The 24,238-nt window shown below is 34.6% G+C and overlaps 1 protein-coding gene across 6 annotated transcripts in view; it reads right to left on the bottom strand.

Annotated features, from left to right (window-relative positions):
- Positions 1-24,238, bottom strand: part of DPYD (dihydropyrimidine dehydrogenase) — an 840,660-nt gene that overhangs the window by 560,198 nt on the left and 256,224 nt on the right. The window lies entirely within an intron of this gene.

Below are 24,238 nucleotides of genomic sequence, written 5' to 3'. Positions count from 1 at the left end.
CTGTGCCCGGCAATTTATTTACTTTCTGTTAAGATTATTAGAGTCTGTAATTGTAACAGTTATGTAACCACACCATGGATTAACAGGCTTGAGGGCTTTCCCTGAAAGATGGGAAAAAGGTGGGACAGAGCCTGAGTTTTCCACAACTGCTACTGCCATGAAGTTCCTGCCCCTTTACACAAGTGGTCCCTCACAAAAATTTCCCCTGGGTGAAAAAAAATGGTCACTTCAATAGAAAAGTCACAGAGGCCAAAACAGTGATAGAAGAAAAGCATGACTCATACTTGGTCCTGTTGCTTGAGGCACCAAGATATGACATTTAGTATAAGTAATTTGTTTATTCTTGCCTGCTATGACTTTAATGGGTGGGCCTTCTAGCATAAAATTATTCTAGCATAAACTTTTCCTCTTCAATTTGAAAAGGGAGCCATAGGCTCCCAGTTTTTCTTAGATGAAGGATATGACTACCTGTCTGGCACATGGATGGAGTGTAAAAGCTATATGGCACTGCTGAGACTGTCCTCAGGCTTGCATGGGGGAACATACCAAATGATCATTTCTTTAGACACAGTTGATTAGATGGGGGATGAACGCCTAATCTAGTTCCTGATTTCTGACAAATCCACCCAGATACTGTACGCAGTGAGTAGTGGGGAATTTGGTTGAAATCTGGTGCAAAGTACAGGACTGAGAACTTCTTTTGGAGACATATATAATGAGCACATATAAAGGTGCAGAGGAAAGGAAGGGGATGGAGATAGAAGAAACAAAAAGTGACAGATCAGATATAAAAGACTTTCTGACCACCAAATAAAGAAGGACTTTACTTCTACTCCTGATATTTTCCAGTTCCGCTTTCATTTCCTACATAATCCATCACATAAACAGAACCAATGACAAAAAGCCACATGATTATCTCAATAGATGCAGAAAGGGCTTTCGATAAAATTCAACACCACTTCATGCTAAAAACTCTCAATAACCTAGGTATTGATGGAACGTATCTCAAAATAATAAGAGCAGTTTATGATAAACCTACAGTCAATATCACACTGAATGGGCAAAAGCTGGAACCATTCCCTTTGAAAACCAGCAGAAGACAAGGATGCCCTCTCTCACCACTCCTATTCAACACAGTATTGGAAGTTACGGCCAGGGCAATCAGGCAAGAGAAAGAAATAAAGGGTATTCAATTAGGAAAAGAGGAAGTCAAATTGTCCCTGTGTGCAGATGACATGATTGTATATTTAGAAAACCCCATCGTCTCAGCCCAACACCTCCTTAAGCTGATTAGCAAATTCAGCAAACTCTCAGGATACAAAAATCAATGTGCAAAAATCACAAGCATTCTTATACACCAATAACAGACAAACCAAGAGACAAATCATGAGTGAACTCCCATTCACAACTGCTACAAAGAGAATAAAATACCTAGGAATACAAATTACAAGGGGTGTGAAGGACCTCCTCAAGGAGAACTATAAACCACTGCTCAAGGAAATGAGAGGACACAATCAAATGGAAAAACATTCCATGCTCATGGAGAGGAAGAATCAATATGGTGAAAATGGCCATAGAGCCCAAAGTAATTTACAGATTCAGTGCTCTCCTCATCAAGCTACCATTGACTTTCTTCATAGAAAAAAAACTAGTTAAATTTCATATGGAACTAAAAAAGAGTAAGTATAGCCAAGAAAACATTAAGCATGAAGAACAAAGCTGGAGGCATCATGCTACCTGACTTCAAACTATACTACAGGGCTACAGTAACCAAAACAGCATGGTACTGGTACCAACACAGATACATAGACCAATGGAACAGAACAGAGGACTCAGAAATAATGCCACACATCTACAACCATCTGATCTTTGACAAACCTGACAAAAACAAGAAATGGGGAAAGAATTCCTTATTTAATAAATGCTGTTGGGAAAACTGGCTAGCCATATGCAGAAAACTGAAACTGGATTCCTTCCTTACACCTTTTACAAAAATTAGCTCAAGATGGAAATCATCATTCTCAGTAAACTATCACAAGAACAAAAAACCAAACACCGCATATTCTCACTCATAGGTGGGAATTGAACAATGAGAACACATGGACACAGGAAGGGGAACATCACACTCTGGGGACTGTTGTGGGGTGGGGGGAAGGGGGAGGGATAGCTTTAGGAGATATACCTAATGCTAAATGACGAGTTAATGGCTGCAGCACACCAGCATGGCACATGTATACATATGTAACTAACCTGCACATTGTGTACATGTACCCTAAAACTTGAAGTATAATAATAATAAAATTAAATTAAGTTAAATTAAATTAAATTTAAAAGATGGATTAAAGACAGAAATATAAAATCTAAAACCATAAAAACCCTAGAAGAAAACCTAGGCAATACCATTCAGGACATAGGCATGGACAAAGACTTCATGACTAAAACACCAAAAGCAATGGCAACAAAACCCAAAATTGACAAATGGGATCTAATTAAACTAAATAACTTCTGCACAGCAAAAGAAACTATCACCAATGAACAGGTGACCTACGGAATAGGAGAAATTTTTTGTAATCTATCCATCTGACAAAGGGCTAATATCCAGAACCTACAAGGAACTTAAACAAATTTATAAGAAATAAGCAAACAACCCCATCAAAAAGTGGGCAAAGGATATGAACAGACACTTCTCAAAAGAAGACATTTATGTGACCAACAAGCATATGAAAAAAAGCTCATCATCCCTGGTCATTACAGAAATATAAATCAAAACCACAATGAGATACCATCTCATGCCAGTTAGAATGGCAATCATTAAAAAGTCAGGAAACAACAGATTCTGGAGAGGATGTGGAGAAATAGGAACACTTTTACACTGTTGGTGGGAATGTAAATTAGTTCAACCATTGTGGATGACAGTGTGACAATTCCTCAAGTATCAAGAACTGGAAATACCATTTGACCCAGCAATCCCATTACTGGGTATATACCCAAAGGATGATAAATCATTCTACTATAAAGACACATGCACATGTATATTTATTGTGGCACTGTTTACAATAGCAAAGACTTGGAACCAACCCAAATGGCCATCAATGATAGACTGGATAAAGAAAATGTGGCACATATACACCATGGAATACTATGCAGCCATAAAAAAGGATGAGTTCATGTCCTTTGCAGGGACATGGATGAAGCTGGAAACCATCATTCTCAGCAAACTAACACAGTAACAGAAAACCGAACACTGCATGTTCTCACTAATAAGTGGGAGTTGAACAATGAGAACACACGGACGCAGGGAGGGGAACATCACACACCAGGGCCTGTCGGGGGTTGGGGGGCTAGGGGAGGGATAGCATTAGGAGAAATACCTAACGTAGATGAGGGATTGATGAGTTCAGCAAACCACCATGGCACGTGTGTACCTATGTAACAAACCTGCACATTCTGCACATGCAACCTAGAACTTAAAGTATAATTTTAAAAAAAATTGTATTTTTAAAATCTGAAAAAAAAAGAATCATCCTTTATTTGAGTTCACTGCAATGGTTTTCTGCACAGAAGCCTTCTACTGAGAACCATAGAAAACATCTGTATTGAATGCTATGTCTGTATATGGGGGAACTTGGAAAAGAAAATTTCAAGCTTTTCAATCTCCAATGAGTAATAAAAATAAAACTGTAATTTTATATATCTACCAAAAGATCACGTTAAAAATTCTTGCCATAGCTTTCTGACCCTTGGTTTCAGGTAACTATATGTTGCAAATAATTTGAGTATATACATCAGATGGTAATACATTATAAAGGGAATTTTCCATTTTTGTTTGTTTGTTTGTTTTGAGACAGAGTCTCCATCTATTGCCCAGTCTGAAGTGCAGTATCACAATCTTGGCTCACTGCAACCTCCGCCTCCTGGATTCCAGAGATTCTCCTGCCTCAGCCTCCCAAGTAGCTGGGACTCCAGGCGAGCACCACCACACACAGCTAGCTTGTTTTTTGTTTTTTGTTTTTGTTTTTGTTTTTGTTTTGTATTTTTAGTAGAAACAGGGTAACACCACATTGGCCAGGCTGGTCTCAAACTCCTGACCTCATGATCTGCCCACCTCAGCCTCCCAAAGTGCTGGGATTACAGGCATGAGCCACCGCACCTGGCCAATTTTACATGTTTTTAATGTCAAATATTTCACACATACATTCTGGAATAATTAATATATATCACACATGCAAAGATAAGATATAAAAATAGACACCATGAAAAGTGACCCTTCACTGTTGTCTCCTCTATTTTAAGTTTTCTTGGGTAGCCTTGTGTCTATAATTTTTTAATACATACACAAGAAAAATTTTACTTTTTTAGGCAAATTATAATATATATGGTTTTACATCAACTTTCTTCCCAGTACTGTTCCATCTTAGAGATATTTCCCCATCAGTATTTAAAGATCTTTAATATTTTTAAAACTTACAGTATTCTATTGCGTGAATATGCTGTAAGTTATTTATCAGTTACTACCTAGTTTTTCTTGATGGGCATTTAGGTTGTTTCCATTACTTTGCTATTATAAACAGTAGTGCAGTTAATAAGCTTTTAGACACATTGTTTCATGTATGTAATTTCCAAGAGGTGGAACTGATGGTTTTACATAATAATTGTATAGGAGTGTCTATTTCCTTGTACCCTCGTCAACAATTTGTCAGTGTGATAGATAAAATGGTAGGTCAGGGAGTGTTGAGTTACACTTCTTTTATTATGTGTGAAGTTGAGCATCTCTTCAAAAGTTTAGAAGTCATTTTAATTTCCTTTTTCGTGAAATATATTATTTTATCTTAGTGAATGGATCCAACTCCATTACAGAGGATATCCCAGTTATATCAATGCCATGTAAGAAATAACTTGTCTTTTCTACACTGATTTCAAATGCTACTTTTTAAATATTCTAAACCTCTGTATGCATTTGTGTCTGTTTCTGTTTTTTTAATCTGTTCTGTTAATATATGTTTTCATGATCTAATGCCATATTATTTTAATTCATGAGGCTTAATGATATGTTAGGTTTATAACAAAATAATTTAACTTTTGTTGTTCTTATAAATATGGTCTTTCCTTACTACATCTTCTGATGGGTTACTGTTTGCATATATAAAAGCTGTTGATCTCTGTACAATAATTTTGAACTCCAGTCTTACTAAAGTTTTTCTCTAACAGTTTCACCAAGAACAGTCTCCAAAAAACAATCTTTCCTGAGTTCTGAGAAATTACTTGTAGATTCTATATTTGAAGAAAATCTTAGCTGAATATCAAATACTTGGCTCACACTTTATTTCTCTAAATATCTTGTAAGTTTGGTTTCAGTGTTTTCTGTTACAGAATGATGCTGTGAGGAGTGTAAAGCCAGTCTAATATTTTCTCTTCAGTATTACTTGATCATTTTCCCTATATGTCCAAGGAAGTTTTATTTTGTAAAATACAAAAGTTTTCCTAGGATATTTCTGTCTAAAGCATCCCAGGGCAAGTCTTTTCAAAGTACAATTTCAAACATTTCATTTCACACAAAAAGATTTTTTGTATTATAGTTTCAAATATATATTCTGTTCCAGTGCAGTGCAGAATGCTCCTGAAGTACTCCAATTATGCATATGTTGAATCTGCTTTGATTGTTTCCTTTGGTTATTATTTTCTCTCCCTATTCTTTACTTTTATCTGTATCTTCTTTTTATTTTTTTTTTCATTTTCCTCCTTTCCATATCAGATGTCCTCTACAGGGCTTTGTTATCTTCATTCATTCTTATGCTCCTCCCATTGTGTCTTTATTTTAGTGATTATGTTGTTTGAACGCACATCTTCTTTTATATTTTGTCAACTCACTTTCTATTTCCTACTTTTTCTTATTTTGTTCTGAGGCTTATGCTTTACGGTTTTCAAAACACTCATGGTAATATGAGATTAACTTTTCTTCTTTTAAATAAAGTTCAAAATGTTTTGTTATTTTCTTTATGTTCCATTGCAATTTTTTTGGAAAGTATGCTTATCTCTTGGTAAATTAATTGCCTCTTTTCCATAAATTTTCCGTAGTATTTTTCTTTTAATGCCATGAGAATATCTTATTACTCATCATGTAATGAGCTAACTTTGCTTAATTGGTTATTTGCAGGATGTTCCTGCAGAGGTGGTTATGGTGAGGGACAGAGTTCTCTCCTTTCTTGCTGCCACAGGGATAGGATGCTACTTGCAAATATGGCTTATTTGTACTGGATTACTTGAGTAGTTTCACCTACTCTGTTTTTCTGAACAAAATCAAGTTCAGAAAGCTCTTGGTTGCTGTTGTTTCTTCCCCTCACCAGCATTGCTCATCTCAGTTCCCATACCCATCCATTTAAAGAAGAACAAAGTGCCCTTGTATCTGATACCATTCCTGGGTTTCCCAAGACTCTAAAATACTTATTTGCACTTTCTCACCTGTAGTTATTGCCTGATTTCATCAGCTCTGGAAGCTCCTAAATTACATCAGAATATACCACTTGTATTTGTTTTCTGATTTCCTAAAAAAAATGCATTTTTTGATATGGCTGTTGACTTTAAGGAGAAATGGGAACTAGCTTACTAGAAAATATAAGTTTAAATATTTTGGTGTCCTTTCCACCAATAAAAATTTAAATACACATATATTCTTAAATTTTAACATTTATACATTTTCTTATAAGTAATCTTATATTTGGTGGCCCAAAGTGATGGGGAGATGAGTACAGAGCCAAATGTCTATCTGATTAGAAATGAAAGATAAATTCTCTTGGGTTGAAATAACATGTAGGAGATCATGAAGAAAACAACAATAATAAGAACAATAACAGAACCAGTATAATATACAGTTTTTATTCTAATGTAATAAATATTTATCCAGCATGAGTGTTTTACTAAAAGCAGACAACTTTAAATCCAAAATCACATATGTTTTTAAAGGGAAATATATATACAATGTATAATAAAATAATATTGAGCATAATTTCATTCAAAAATATTTTATCTTTATAATTTCTCTGAATGAGCTAAAAAGATTATCTCTAATTACTGACTTGTTATCAAACCATATTATATCTGCATAGTATCTTTGTATAATTGTATAACTTCTGAGAAAACAGATATATAAAATTACTTCATATTTGAAGTTTTTCCTAATAAAATATTAAGATCACTAAACTGTCAAGGCTGTATGATAACCAAAATTATGTCCAAAAAGGAGCTACTAAAATAAAAAAGTTACTAACTGCAGAGTCTCTTCTAGTTTTTCCCAACTCATACATCTGATATTTTGCCAATTACTGATGACTCAACTCTGCCCTTTCTCTCTCATCCATCTTCTTAAATTCATTCCTGCTGCTACTACCAAATCAGATTTTCATTAACTTTCACCTTGGCTACAGCCTTACAGAAACACAGAAAGTTATTATTGAAAGGAACCTTGTAGTCATAATAAGACTACTGAATGTCAAGTCTGGATTTAAGTGCAAGCATTATTAGGTGATAGTTTGAGTCAATTGTCATAGTTTTGGTCTGGCAATCAGAAAACCATACTGACAGCCTCACTATAATCATGGTAAGGAATCTAGATAGTGAGACTAAATATGGATTCAATCAAGCAGTCATCATCTAGAACATCTAACCTTAGAAAGTATGACTATGGAAATCACTCTGGGGCTTAGAGTAAATGTCTAAGACATTATAAGCAAACTGACTTAAAACTAAGGTAAAAGTGGACCCAGTCAGGTAGACCGTGTTACTTACAGGCAATTTGGTGTTTGTGGATCATCTCAATAGATACTATGTCATGTGTTTGATAGGAAGCTAAATACTTGGGGAATAAACTTGGATTTCCTGTTATATGATTATGGTTAAAATTAGTATTTTGACAATGAGGTTTAGAAATAGTTACTAAAAGAAAACACTTTATTAAAAAAATAAGAGAAATCAAGTAAAAGTGGAATCAGAACTGGGAAAGACACTGATTTCTCCTACAAAGACACGCAGTTTTATTCACTATTGAAAGGTAAGAATACATTATAATAATAGCTAACACATGTTAAGCATTTGTTTTATGCCAGGCATTATTCTAAGCATTTTCGCTGTGTGATATCATTTAATCCTCTCAGTCCTGTGAGGCAAATTATATGATTATTCATAATTAACTTTAAAAAAATAGAACAAAGAATTGTTAAGTAACTTTTTAATCATAATCACTTGGAATGGAAGACTCTTAGAAACTATGTATAAGCATACGGCTACTGTTACCTCATTTCAGTCAGAGAAGATTCCCCTTAGAAGATCCTCTATAGACCCTCAGTGTCCTATATTGAATCTAAATTCGTATTATATTTGTAGTAAGTACACCCAGATCTTAATTTTGTTTTACATATGTTATATCTACATAATTAGTAAGAAGAACAAATCTCTATATGTCCTTTGATGTTAAGCATGTTAGGCTACATTAATATTTAACATCTAAGCAAGGAGCTCTAAAAAACTCCTAAATCAAGAAGGTTTATATTTTCCTATGTTTGCCTACATATTGCAGTGTAATTGAGGAAGCAATTTTTAGTCTTTAATTAATTGGAACTGTAATTATTCAGCCTAGAGAAGTAAATACTAAAAATCAATTTAATAAAGATTTTCAGCTACATAAGGAGCTCTCAAGGTGATCATGACTATTTCCATTTAAAAACTGGATTTATCTGATAGCACAAAAGATGAGTGAAATATTCCTGACAGTGAGGGTTAGCAAATTTTAGAAAATAGAAAGGTTGTAGAAATTCTTTTTATAAATGCGTTTTTAAATCTTGTTCATATTTATCATCCTACTTATGATACTATCTGCACATGAATAAGTTACTTAAAATATGTTTCTTTTTCTATCTTGAATGATTTTGTGGTTGGAAATAACAATTAGTGTGCTTAAATCTGCTCATACTACAATTAATCATGTATTTCTCTTTGATAATAAAATAATATTTTTTCTTCACATTTTAGTGAAGTCAAAACTTGGAAAACATAAAATCTTACTGGAACTGTGTTATTGTCAGAAGAATACCACTGTGTTTAACTTAAATGATAATTAAGACTCGCATATTTGAAAGTTTAATATAAGAAAGGGAAGTAGGAAGTTCCAAAAAGTAATGATGAAAGACACTCTTATTTTTAAGCCATGACCATTCCTGGAAGAAAACAGAAACTGGGACACAGGCGAAACACTGAGGTTCCATAGTTGGCAAAGATTTGTATGCCTGGATAGATTAGAATCAATGCATTACCTCCTGTTTTTATTAACAGCCCCCTTGCTATAGCCTCTTAAAAGGTTTCCCACCTCTACTCTGCCATCCACCGAGGCCGACAGAGTAATTCTTTTTCCAAATGCAAATCTGATCATTTCACTTCCCAACCTAGCTATCTACCATCTCCTGCCACTGCTTCTTTTCTTTGTTCTCTCAAAACTCAGCTTGCAGGATCCCTCCTCCCTCCACTTAGGGGATGTTCCCTTAGAATGCACCCTCATAGCCCCTTACATTTCTGCTTTTCAAAATGTTTCATTATGTGATGTGGTGTACTGAATGTCTGTCTCCCAAAGGCTAGGAGCTCCTCTAGAACAAGGACTCTATCTATCCTCTTTACTCTCATATTTCAAGTGCAGCTCTTTGCCTGGCATAGAACAGGTTCTCCATTACTCCAGTAGAAAAAGGAGCAAAACTGCTAAGAACAATGTTTCCTCTTCTAATCTTGTAATGTATTCAATCATTCAACAAAACATTTAGTGAAGATTTAGTTTTATGCTAAGACCTAAGGAAACAATGGTCAAAAGAGATACCTAAACCTTGCTCCAATTCAGTTTCTAAGTTATTAACAATTACGCACACAATTTGAAATTTTCAAATTTTAAAAAAGACATGTTTTTCCCATAGATTTTAGTTTATGATGGTGATTATATTTTCCTAAATTCTGTTGATCTGGAGAGGAGCTTGCTCATAATTACAACACCCAACTTCACAAAAGGGCATTTTAGAGGCAAGTTAAACAAACAGATAGATACATCTCATAAACCACAAAAGAAGGAATTAGTAGTCCCTAGGGCATAACTCTAATATAGATTATTCCAAGTTTATTTTCACATTCTTTATCATCCCTATTATGAATATTATCAGTTTACTTGTTCCTTGAAAAAAATTTAAATCTTATCTCAGTTTCCACAGTGAATAATTCAAGGTGTGTATACACACACACACACACACACACACACACACACAGGAGAGCTTAAATATTAGTACTTAAGATAGTACCATTCCCTTCATTATATTCTATTATTTGTCATATAACATGTCACCTAACTAAAAATTGTTCAATCATAAAATGATAGATTATTCAAATGTCTGGCCACAATAGCTGCAGTGAAAAGCCTTAGCTCTGAGTATTTGATGAGTGTTCAATTAAGACCTCAAACCTTGTTTCTCTTTGGGCACCGTTATTTTAAGTAGCTATAATTTATTCATCTTTATACATAAAACATGTACAATTTTAATAGTTGTATATGATACAAAATTTGAACATTTAAGGATATGTTACACCACATTAAGTTTAACCCTCATTTATGTCTTGGATGATAGATGCAAGAATTCCAACTGAGGCGATTTTATGAACCAGCTAAATGATTTGTATTCAGAACAGCATTAAAAATCCCCATGACAAAGTGTACTTGAACAAAAATACCCTGCTTGTGACACATCCTTTACAAGTAATGTGTTTTCATTTTTCACATGTTGCATCTCATTTATTTTATTCAGGCACACATACCTAAATCGGCAAGATACTGCAAGCTTCCAATACCTTTGAAATAATAAATCACTTCTTGCAGATGTTTTCACCCGCTGCAAGGCTGCCGTTCATTAATCAAACATTATCATTTTCTATCAGTGCCCAGTGTTAAACAGAAAAGGCACTTTATTTTGAGTTCTGACTTTCATTCACTGGTTACACCCTGACCCCACAAAACTTACTGCTTGCATTCTGGAAATGTGAAACCTCCTACAGCATAATAGATTTTGCAGCAAAAAATCCTAAATGGTATTATATTTTCTGAATTCAATATGCTTTATCAGGAGCTAAATCAAACCAGATTTTAAAAATGCCAAATAGATGCAGTCATAATAGGCATTTAAAATTAGGTACACAATAATAATAAATTTATAACATAAGCTCTTTTTCTATGAATATATTTAATATCTAACACATCAAATTGCTAGAACAAAGATTCAGAGATATATTTTTTAATTTAGCTTAAGCTATTAAAATCATTTCAGAAGCCAAAGAAAGGCAATTTATCTACCTACTATAATTTTTAAGCCCACAAAAAGAAAATGGAACAAAGTGAGAGACAACTGTAAAATCTTTCTCATTTTTTTTATTCTCTAAGTAAATAAATAATAGAGAATGATCAATTTATAATACAAGAAATCAAGATGATCTTATGGATCATGAGTCACTATATTCATTCTATAAATAGTCATATAACCTAAAAAAAGGACAACTGATTTAATCTAGATTGCTTTACTGCCTTAAAAACAGCTCAAGAGTACAGATGCTGCAAAAGAGAATTTTAGAAATCACTTTCATTTTCTCTTAAAAAATTCTCATGTTATTCATCCTCTTTGACTAACATCTCCTAACCTATAAGAACATAAAGCTAACATTCACTTAAAATCTGACCTGATAATGAATTCATAAACTAGAAATGGCCACGCAATTGAATAAAAAGGAAATAGTTTATAAATATTCTGTTTCATCATTATGAATTGGTATCATTACTGATTATTCACAAACTGTCTCCCATTAAGTTACAGTGCTAATAACTTTACACATGGATATGGCCCCCTTCCCAGTAAATTTATAATAAACATTATGTGAATTTGTGCAGGAGAATTTTCCAGAAAAAGATCTGAAGAATTCAGAGTAAACAAGAAAAGCTAAAAGCAAAGCATATTATCAAGATTTCATTCAGGTCTCAACAAAACCCACATAATTTTAATTTGAGGGCGGAAGGGTGAGGGACATTTCTATTGCAGTATTTTATATGGTGAAGATCCTGAGCATGGTAGGCCTAAGGCAGTTTCCTATGATATCAATCAAGAAACTCAGATGCTTTTTCACTGTCTCTAGGATAAATCTAAACTCTGTAAACTTCTTAACCTCGGGTATATGACCCATAATTGTTTATTTGTCTCCTACCCTCATGTCCTATCTACTGTTATTTACTCTCTGCCTCCCTCAGCATGCTTCCTAGGCATATGCCATCCCATAAGTATCACAGTTTTCCAAATCGCCCTCTTCTTTCAAGTCTCCGTGTTATGGTGGACACCACTTTATCTGCCAGTGATGATCCTGCTTCAATTTTTCTATCTAACATACTCCCACCCCTCCAGATTAAAGACTCAACCCCCTAGATGGTCATTTATCTATCTTCTCTGTCCTGCCTTTGTACGTCACTACAATAATATTTTTCCCCTTAAACACCGATGAGCATCTCTGGGAAGAGAGTATGCCTAAATTCTTTACTGAAGAACAAGTATAGTGCATGGACAAATAATACCTTTCAAAAATATGACAAATCATTAAATGAAAGAATGGAATCAGGTAAAAGTGGCCTTTCATAGTCAGAATTTCAGTTTGTTTCTTTCTCCTTTTTTTTTTTTTTTATTTTGAGACAGTCTTCCTCTGTTGCCAGGCTGGAGTGCAGTGGTACCATCTCAGCTCACTGCAACTCCGACTCCCGGGTTCAAGCGATTCTCCTGCCTCAGCCTCCCGAGTAGCTGGGATTACAGGCACGTGCCAACACATCCAGCTCATTTTTGTATTTTTAGTAGAGACAGGGTTTCACCATGTTGGCCAGGATGGTCTCTGTCTCCTGACCTCGTGATCTGCCCGCCTCGGCCTCCCAAAGTGCTGGGATTACAGGTGTGAGACACCACGCCCAGCCAAAATGTCAATTTCTTAGTTGTCTTATATTCTGTTGTCTTTGTATTCTCATGATAATTTTCTTGTCTTTTTATATTTTCATGAGACCAGTGTCCCCCTTTTCCTTCTCTTCTATTCTCCCTACCTTATCCTCTCACCTTTTTATAGGGAAGGGTCTGCAACATTTTTGTACTAAGTGTTAAATGAGTAATAACGATAAAATTCTATCCTTCCAGACACACATACATAAACACACACACACATTTAACAAAGGATAAACATAAGGTATGGTCCTTATACGAAATAATAAGGCTTTAATTATGAAACTGTGAGTATAGACTGAAGAGTGATGGAGAAAAATCAGAATCAGATCTCTGTTGAAGTCTGAACTTTGTATCTAGCAGTGATCAATATTGTGCGTGTGCTCTCCATACATGTGCACAATAACTTATCAAGGTGTCTCTACAGTTTACAACCCCCACCTTATCTTAGCCAACCCAACAATCTCAAAAATTAACGAGTTAAGATGCCATTCACAGAATTGCACAGGGCCAAATAGATTACAGAATATGTAGCTATAATATACACTTTCCTGCTTCCATAACGCATTTGAAATAATCTAATATGATGGATAGATAATTACAATGATTGAGCACTGAAATTAACCCTGAGATTTTTTTTGCATTGAAGTAAAATGAAATTATTAGAAATTACATAGATATCAATATCTGATGAAAGAAAGCTTACTGACTCATTAGGAGCCAAACTATTTTCCTATCACTAAATTCTTTAAGGAATTCTATGACATCAGCCAATATATAAAGATTTACTGACCAATATAATATTATTTTTATAGTGATTTCACAAAAGATACAAGATTGCATTATGGGACCCTTTAATATTCATAAAAGTTCAGGGAGTTATAATAAAGTAATATATATTTCCATATATTTTCACGATTATGTGAGGTATTCTATTGTATATAATCTTTCTGTATAGAATCTCCAATACGTATTATTTGACATGAGCAGCAAAAGCATACCATTAGAAAGAATAATTTGATCACTACATTGTTCTATTTGTCAGAAATGTCCTTTATAAAAATAAAGACATACTATTAAATGGTAAATAATAATTAAAAATAACGTGAAAATAGTCAATAAAAATCAAATATGGGCTATGGTATTAGTCTGCTTTCATGCTGCCGATAAACATATACCTGAGACTGGGTAATTTATAAAGAAAAATGGAATCGCAGTTCCATGTGGACTGAGCTCGCAGTTCCATGTGGCTGGGGAGGCCTCACAATCAGCAGCAGATGAAAAGTAAGTCTTACATGGTGGTGGCAAGAGAGAATGAGAACAAAGAGAAAAGGGTTTCCCTTATAAAACCATCAGATCTTGTGAGACTTATTCATAACCACAAGACCAGTATGGGGAAACCGCCTCCATGATTCAATTATCTCCCACCCCGTCCCTCTCACAACATGTGGGAATTATGGGAACTACAATTCAAGATGAGGTTTGGGTGGGGACACAGCCAAACCATATCAGCTACCATAACAGAAATAGTTTTCTAACTGTTGTGACCTACTTGAATATACACAAGCATACTTGACCCTTGCATTTCCTAAGAAAAAAACTTTGGCAATTAATTTAGTGAAGAGGAATTCTGAAAATGAACAAAATCCTCTGGGATCCCACAATGAAGTGTCATGGATCTGATTTTTAAAATTACTGCACAGCTCACACAAAAGTATGTACATCTTTTTCCTTAGAGGCTAAGACATGGTTTCTTGAAGCTTAGCTCTCCTACTCTGTTAAGCCTCAAATAGAGCGAGACACATTTGTGACTGCTGTTTCAGCTCTCAGAAGATGCTTTTTGCAAGTTCCTTCCACTGCTGCCTGCTGAAATACATCCAGCTTCCCAGATCCAAAGTAATAGAAGTAATTTCCTATGGAGTTAAATTTGTTTTGTTTTGCTTTGCTTTTGCTTAAACAAGTTGATTTCTAAAATTCAGCTTGGACAAGGAAATTAAAATTTTGGTGACAACAATAAAAGTTAAAATACTTAAAAACAGTCTTTTTATAGCAGAAGCAATCAAATTAGAATAACAAGCATAGGAATACACAAAGCACTGCTGCAGAAGACTCTGCCTCCACCCCGCCCCAACCAAGGGAAACAAAAACTTTAAAAACTGTACACATTTGATATAAATGTGAATGAACTCATGTTAGCTTGTGTTGTGAGCCAGTTAACAGAAATATTGATGTTAAAGGTTCTTTTTGAGTCATTTAGCTTTCACTGTTTTGGGAGAAATCAGGATGAAAAGGGTTAGCATGCCTAGGAAACTAAAAAGAAGGACACACTTTACTTTTTACTTTTTAATAATATAACTGCTAAAGAACATCATTATTTATTACGTAGAAATAAAGGCTTAGAAGACAAGAGTGACTTTTCAAAATACCTACATTTCCTGAGCTCTAATTTTGTCGTATTTCCATTTTTATTTGTAAATCTAAATGTACCATTTTCCAGTAACTAGCAATCTTATAATTCACAACAACACATCTTATGCAACAAATAACCAAGCCAAACTGTCATATTCTACCTACGGAGCAGTTGTTCTGGCAGCCCAGCAAGAAGAAGGAGAATAATGTTCTCCACTTGTAGCATGCAGAAATTCACTAATCCCCTTCTTTTCATGGAAGATCTTTCTGTCTTGTGTCCTCTGGTCTAGACATTGGGTTTATCCTCTTTACTGAACAACAGAATTCTCAGGCTACTCAAGATGAATGAGGGAATCAAGGGGTCTAGCTATTTTTTTTAATACACTCTTCATAAATTCCCTATTTTTTGGCCTTGTCTTCACTCTTATTTCCACAGCTACCTGGTACTACCAATCTTGAAACCTTAAGTAGGTTCAGTAGTACACATTATGATACTTTTCCAGTCTGGTTAAGGATTTAGCTTTCTTGGGTCTGCTAAGTCCAACCTCATGTAGCCATCTGCTTTTCAACTTCCAAAATGTTGTCATTTCTGCTCCTTTCTATTCTTTTTTTCATTCTGGGCTTATGATTTTTGACAAGTCCTGTTGCTTTCATTTTTGTGACAATCCAGGACAGGATATAGAGATACACTTGCATTTGGTCTGCCATTTTTAAATGAAATCCTCATTAAACTAATTTTATAAAGAAGAATTTCCATCGATAAATTGTATCATACTTTGTCTCAATACTTAGGAATTTTTTTTTTTTCAAAAGACTGACTGGATCTATGAGATCTATTTCCAGGTGTGACTTTGCTTACTATAAATGGTCAATATTCCAAGAATGAACTTGGGCTTGATTCAAAACTCAACTGCAATTTCTTAACTCTGCTGAATGATTGTATTTTTTTTTTTTTGGATGAAGTTTCACTTTGTAGCCCAGGCTGGAGTGCAGCAGCATGATCTCAGCTCACCACAACCTCTATCTACCAGGTTCAAGCGATTCTCCTGCCTTAGCCTCCACAGTAGCTGGGATTACAGGCGCAAGCCACTGCACCCAGCTAATATTTTGTATTTTTAGTAGAGATGGGGTTTCACCATGTTGGCCAGGCTGGCCTTGAACTCTCAACCTCAGGTAATCCACCCACCTCGGCCTCCTAAAGTGCTAGGATTACAGGCATGAGCCACTGTGCCCAGCCTGTATTCTTTAGGACCTTCACTGTTCAATTAGCCTGCCAGTAAGCAAGGATTAGGGAAAACAAAATGAGTTATGACTTTCTGTAGATATTTATTCACTAAAAATTATAAAGAATATTAAAATTTGTATTTTTAAATTAAATTTCCAAATTCTAAAACATGCAGTCTTGCCCATCAGCTGCCTCACTCTTATGACTTATAAAGTTGTCAATATTTTTTATGGGCAAATGTAATATAAAGCAAATTATTTTTTGACAGTGTTGAATGATCTCCTCTCAATCAGTGAAAACACATTCTCTTGCCATTACTGACTAAGCAACTGGTTTTATTTTTAATACATTGTGTGTAAATGAACAACCATCCATCTTCTTGTAGTCATAAATATATCTGATAAAAGATGATTCCCTAACAAAGGAACCATGGGCGTCTAGAAATAACAGTTTATGCTGCAATTTTTATCTTAATAACGGTATCAGAAAACTGATAATTCAACATCAATAATGTGTTCCAATTAGAAATATATTTATTAAATAACTCTCAGAAAATGCTGAAGACTGGTGGTTTCTGAAATTCTTCTCAGAGACTATGCACTAGAAACAATGGAACCACAGATTTGCTAATTAGAATTATTCCTGAATAATCATTAAAGCAAACAGCAGCTTTTGCTTTTGAATTTCACATGAAAATTCAAACACTTTTGAGACCAATAGATAGTTGAAATAGACCTATAGGAACACAACTACTGAAATTAAAAGGTATTCAGTTGCTTGTTTCTGTTCATGAGTACTAGTTTTATTCTACAGATAGTACCTACAGTTTGCAGCAAATAAGCCAAAACAACAAGAAAATATCTTGTTTGGTTATACTAGAATTCAATGGCTGTTAATGCTCTATTACACACTTCAATTAGTTTTATGTTTTAGTTTTAAAAATTAGTCTTCTCTGCATATCTAAATATATATTTCCTAATGAGGTTTAATATTCAAGGAGATAAATATGAGAAAATGCTTTGAAACCAATTATAGGAATAATCTTACATAATCTGCAAATGCTGATCAAAATACATCATTTCTACAAAGTCAATACTGGGAAAATATAGCTTTATTAGGTTGAAAATAATTATTTTGACTTTTATGATAATGGTTAGATTTGATTATATGTACATAGGGATAAATACAACATTGAAAACACTAAGCCACATAAATTTAAAACATCGTGTAATTCGAACAGCTTCTTACTAGTGGTTTATTTTTTAATGTTCTCATTAAAGTTCCTGATATTAAATTATAAGGAAAAAAGACCTAAGAATTTAGACTTAAATATTAATTAATTACTTCAGCATTTGCCCAAGTTCAATCTCTAATCATCACTCTCCTGCACTGTATAACCTCTGTCCAGCCCATCTCCACATGTCCAGTCTCATCACTTTTAAATTCATCATCTACCCAGAAAGCCTACACTGCATAAAACCTTTTCATCACTTTTCGTATTCAGTAGAATAAATGCCCAACTTTTCTAACCTACTAACAAGCCCTCTATGACTGTATGACTTGCTTCTTGCCTTACACTTCAGCCTAAAGACTAAAAAATTGGACTGTCACAGATCCAGAAACACTAGAGGTTTATAATGCTAGTTCACTGAACACCTGGCTCTCTGGAACCATCTTTCAGAAAAAAACCTTCTCCCTCTAACTTCTCTTTTCCTGTTAACTCCTAATCATCTTTGCAACTCAGTAAAGACACCACTTCTTCTAGGAAGTTTTCTATGGCTCCCTCCCTGACCCAATACACATCCTCACACTTAAAAGTCATCCCAGGAATGTTGGACCTACCCATTGTGCGCCCGCAACTCTCTGGGAATCTCTCTATCACTACTTATGTTATTACCATATTTTGTTGTAATTATGTTACTTTACACCCAATGAATCTTTGATCTTTGTGAAGTCAAGAAAAATGTTTTCCCCTTCATTGAATGCGTAATAACAGGTACCTAGGACAGACCATAGTAAATGCTGGTAGAATGAATATATAAATTTGATATAATTACATATGTCCAACCAGGCTGCTTATAAATTGGCAGTCTGGAAATTCAAGGGAAAGCTTTCAATGATAATTTTTAGATTATAAATACAGTCTGTACATTTGTATAAGAGTGGTATCAGCTCAACATATTCAGTGATGGATATTATTTGATTATCTGTATTGCTCTGAACAGTTATAGTTTAAAAATATCAATCCATAATGGGGAGTATTTTCCATGCCATGTATATTGAACTATTGTTCTTTAATACATGGCTAATTAAGTCTTTAACAGAAATCAGTACTCACTTCTTCCGTCAACTAAAGTTGAAAGCTTAGCTTAAAATGAATTACTTCATTCCTCAAAACAGCAAGTTAAATTTTTCAACTTGCTATTTTATTCATGTAACGCTGTGAAGTTTACCTGAAATTTTTAAAAGTGCACATAGTATAAGAACTCAAAAGTTTTTGAATGAATGCTAAATTACATTGCCCTTCATCAAGTCATACATACATTTTCTTGCTTTCTTTTGTTTCTTCACATTCACCTTCATTTCTTTAATTTCCACCTTACTGTATATGAGTATTGTATATTCATATGGTCATCTGATTTTGAAATAAACCCAGTGCACATAGCATAATATGCTTACAGGTGAATTCATCTTCAACTTTCAACTCAGAAAATGCCCTATATTCTTTCCAATAGTAATACTCTGTAATGGCATGGTGGTTGGTTCTATCACTATATTTAAGCAAAATAAAAGTAGCTGCTAAGGACTAACAATTTGCTAAAATGCTACTGTTCTTGTATTTAACAACTAATATGCTTGTCACAATAATTTACTAATGGGGTTATTTAATGACCTGATAGGATTAACTTCTTTTCAAAGCAATTAATTACAACCTGAGTATTATTTATAGCTGGATAAAACTGGCTCAAACCAGCTTTGTGTGTTTGTTGATTTTATTTATATATGCTTGAAGGGGTGATAATTTTGTAGGTTTCCTAGAATATCCATTTGATAAATAATCACTAATTTCATTGTAAAAAGTACAAAATATATTACTTTTATCTTAATTATAAACAAGAAAACTAATGTTCAATAAAGGTATCATCCCTAGTTGTTCCCTCTGTTAAAATAAAATGCTTTATTTATTCTTTGCTTCCTTCCACCCCATAAATGTAAACTAGTATTAAGACCCATCATAAATGTAAAATTAATTAACAATGTAATGTCCCTTGTATATACTTCTCTACTATGTCATACAGTTTCTTCACACTACTTATCACTTTCTGTTCTGTGTGTTCCTGGAGAGGACTCAAGGTTCTTTCTCTCTCTCTCTTCACCCCTCCCCACCAACCTTTAGATTCCAGTAAAGCCTTCCTACTCAAAGGAGTAAATAAAACCTTACTACTTCACTAAGAAGAGGCTAAAGCAAAGTGAACTCACTTGGCTGACATGTTCCACCTTAGAACTTTTTCTGTCTTCACTATTTTTGTGTCAATGGGGAAAAAAAATATCCTTTCGACTTTCAGAAGCGAACATTTCTGCCTATGTTCTTTTCTGGTCTCTTCCTGTTTTGCTCACTCCCCACTTAAATTTAATTATCATCCCAAACATCTGTTTTCTACTCACTTCTTTATCTTGCCATAAAATATGTTTATATTTCTATATTAGGAAAACAAAACCCAACTGACAAACTCTCACCTCTTCTTCTCCCTTAAGCCACTGTATCATGATTTACCTCTCCATAATTATTGTATGAGGTACCATGGAAGTTTGAGAAAACCACAGGTTTGGGTTTCTGGTTCTGTCCTATTACATATTAGAGGAGAAATAATTTAGCATAATGCCAGTTATGTTTAAAAATATCTGCTCATTTGATTTAACATATAGCATATATGTAGGTATACATATTAGAGTTGTAATGAACTCATTATTACAAATTCATTTGAAGAGGGTAAACATAAATCCCAAGATCAAAGACTTGCCTACAATGTTCTCTCCACCTCCTTCCCCCTCATTTTCTTGTGTGTATACCAATTAGCCTACAATGGTAGAGACCATATGTTCAATTATTCGGCATTATGGAAACATATAGAATCGAGGAGGACTGATGTTATGTTTCCATAATGCATAATGCATATTTTCCTCCCCTACTTTAGGAGAATACAATATTTAACTGTGACTATGGGAAAAAGTTAATTTTAGAGACCCATCTAGTTGATACTTGCCAAAATAAGATAATTTTTAAATGTGTTAAGACATATACTACGCTTTGATAAAATAAAAAAAAATATATAGAAATCCAGGAACAAAGCTCTATGGAAGAAGCAAACTTAAAGTCAATCAAATTACAATAAATATTGAAATTTCTCTTGCAGAATAACTTTATTGGTTAGTAAGAAAAAAGGAATGAATTTACATATCACTTTTATGATGAACATGCATCTATGAAATAAATCTTCATCAGCTTTTGTAAAACATGCTATATGTTAATTAATGTTAAGGAAATTTGCTTTTTAAAACTCCCCAATCTAATATTTTTAAGTAAAAGATTTTCTTCTCCCATTCATCTCCTTTTAAATATGTATACACATACATACACATGTGTATATACACATATACACACACAATATCAAGTTTTATTTTAAAAAGTATATATTTTCACACATAGGAAATATTTAGTATTTCCAAGTCAACTTTTTTTTTTTTTTTTTTTTTACGGAGTCTCGCTCCGTTGCCCAGGCTGGAGTGCAGTGGCATGATCCCGGCTCCAGCTCACTGCAACCTCCGCCTCCCAGGTTCACGCCATTCTCCTGTCTCAATCTCCCTAGTAGCTGGGACTACAGACACCAGCCACCACATCCGGCTAATTTTTTGTATTTTTAGTAGAGATGGGGTTTCACCATGTTAGCCAGGATGGTCTCTCGATCTCCTGACCTCATGATCCACCCGCCTCGGCCTCCCAAAATGCTGGGATTACAGGTGTCAGCCACCGCACCTGGCCCCAAGTCAACTCTTTAGCAGGCTCAATAGCATTCATGAATACCAGCTGTGTACATCAAACAGCTGATATTAAAACACAGTGCTCACTTTGGGAGGCTGAGGCAGGCAAATGACGAGGTCCAGAGATCAAGACCATCCTGGCCAACATGGGGAAACTCCGTCTCTACTAAAAATACAAAAAAATTAGCCAGGCGTGGTGGCACGTGCCTGTAATCCCAGCTATTCGGGAAGCTGAGGCAGGAGAATGGCAGGAATCCAGGAGGCAGAGGTTGCAGTGAGCTGAGATCGCACCACTGCACTCCAGCCTGGGCGACAGAGCGAGACTCTGTCTCAAAACAAAAACAAAAACAAAAAACAGTGCTAACAAAAGTTAGTCATCATGTGGACTAACCTTTTTTGCCCTATTATCATGAAAATCCCTCTAGCCACACAGATTTATCTAATATATGATCTGGTGAAAATAAGGATGGGGCAATGGCAACACCAAAACACACTATGAATAAATCATGTTGAAATCATATTCTTAGATATGGAATTAGAGCCTATTCATTTCAGTGTGTGTGAATATCACACTCTGTGGAATTGGTAGTCACATAGTTTCGCTGAGCTATAATTTTTTCTCATTCTGCATAGGGTGGTTATGAAAACTACATATGTCATCTCGTCAATGCCATGGCATCTTACTGTGTGCCAATTTCAGTGAAAAGGTAGTTTATATTATTTCTATTACTCCCAACAATCATGAACTATAACATACTGATTGAATTTAACTAGCTTCAAGATTCATACTAGCAAATAGCGAGGAGATACTGCCACTAGCATCATTTGCCACAGCCAAGGATACCAAATCTACCTCTCCTGCCCACACTTCTCATATTATTTCCCCAGAACTAATCAGGTACACCTAAGAGCTTCCTGGATTTTTCCACCAGGTTGTCACAATGAATCTCAAACATAAGAAGTCAGAAAAGATCTCATAATCTCCCCTTATTTTATTTTATTGGGTAATTGTCACCACCATCCATTTATTTGGTCAAAAGAAGTGTTGAAAACATCCCCTGACTTGTACCTATTTCTTAGATCTTTACCCTGCCTTCTCCTTCTGACTCCTGTCCTTCACTAACAGTATCTAATCAGTAACCAAGACTCATTCATTGTATTTCCTTATGTTTGTTTCCTGCTCTCAGCTCTTGCAGCCCTACCTTTGGTCCCCAATTTTCTCTTGCTTGAATTATTCCAATAGCCACAATGTAAAAATCACCCAGTGCTGGTCTTGCTCTTCTCCAAACCATTTTCACAGTGCAACCAAACCTATCTCACTAATCTCTTACCTCTCACATCAAAATCCTTCATTTTCCACAGCACAAAGTAAACACTCAATAACTACAGATAACTAAACACATTTGCATTACCATGTGAAGTCTCCTGAATCTGGCCCTGGTTTATGTTTGTCCCTATTTGTCAGCACACATCTCTGTAAGTGAAAACTCTAGCAAGAATATAGAGCTGTTACATATGACATTCCCTGTATCTGGGTGCACTCCTAATCCCTGCCCCAGCATGTCTCCTGAATTATCCTTTTCCTACAGAGGCTTATAGTCTAGGATGAATGAATAGAAATATATACATGTAAGTGAGCAAAATTTTTTGGATGCTCTTATATTGTGTTATATACTGTGGGAAAAAAGGAATAGTCAAAGTCACAGATTAGAAAATATTTACATGTCTGTCTCCCCCAAAACTGTAAGCCTCTTGATAACAAGGTCACATTAATCACAGATCAGGAACTTGGTATTTACTGAATGAGTAAATGAAGTTATATAAGCATTAATGTGGGTGAAATCCTTAGCATTATTAAAATTATGAGAATGAAGATAATTTATTTTATTACTACTTTAAGCACATGACTGTTGATATTTTATCAATGATAAAGTTGGATTCTAAGGAAACTTATAAATATTAGATTTTTCAAATAGGATTTTAAGGTCATGAGGGCATATATGTGTGTGTGTATGTGCATATATATGTGTGTATGTGTGTGTGTATATATATATAGCTATAGATATAAAACTATTCAAAACATATACATGTGTGTGTACATATATATATGCATAGCTATGAGTTTAGTATTTTAAACTATAGATTAAAGTACTATTTCAAATAGTATTTTAAGGTTGTGAGGGCATAATTAAGTAAAACACACACAAATATACATGTATATATTGTATATCTACATAATATATATATAACTATACATTAGTTTTATACCTTGGGTATAATAACTATTAGTCAAAAGTTTTCTTAGTCACGGCCTTATTTTGCTTCCTCTTATTAGAGGTCTTAGTAGTCCAAAACCTTTAACCTCTTTAGGGAATTTTGCTTCTCATATAACTCGTTGATTTTAGGCTGCTTTCTGATCCTACAGAAACAAGGGTCTTCAAGTGAAAATAACTTTAAGATAATGCTGCCTTTATGAATTTTAGTTTTTCCTCACTCTGCCACCTCAAGCTTCCAGTTTTCAGAAAAAATGACT

Source organism: Pan paniscus, chromosome 1 (genome assembly GCF_029289425.2).
Source record: "Pan paniscus chromosome 1, NHGRI_mPanPan1-v2.0_pri, whole genome shotgun sequence".
In the NCBI taxonomy this organism is placed as follows: Eukaryota; Metazoa; Chordata; class Mammalia; order Primates; family Hominidae; genus Pan; species Pan paniscus.
The sequence above is the reverse complement of the archived record's forward strand: the minus strand, read 5'-3'. Positions and strand labels throughout refer to the sequence as shown.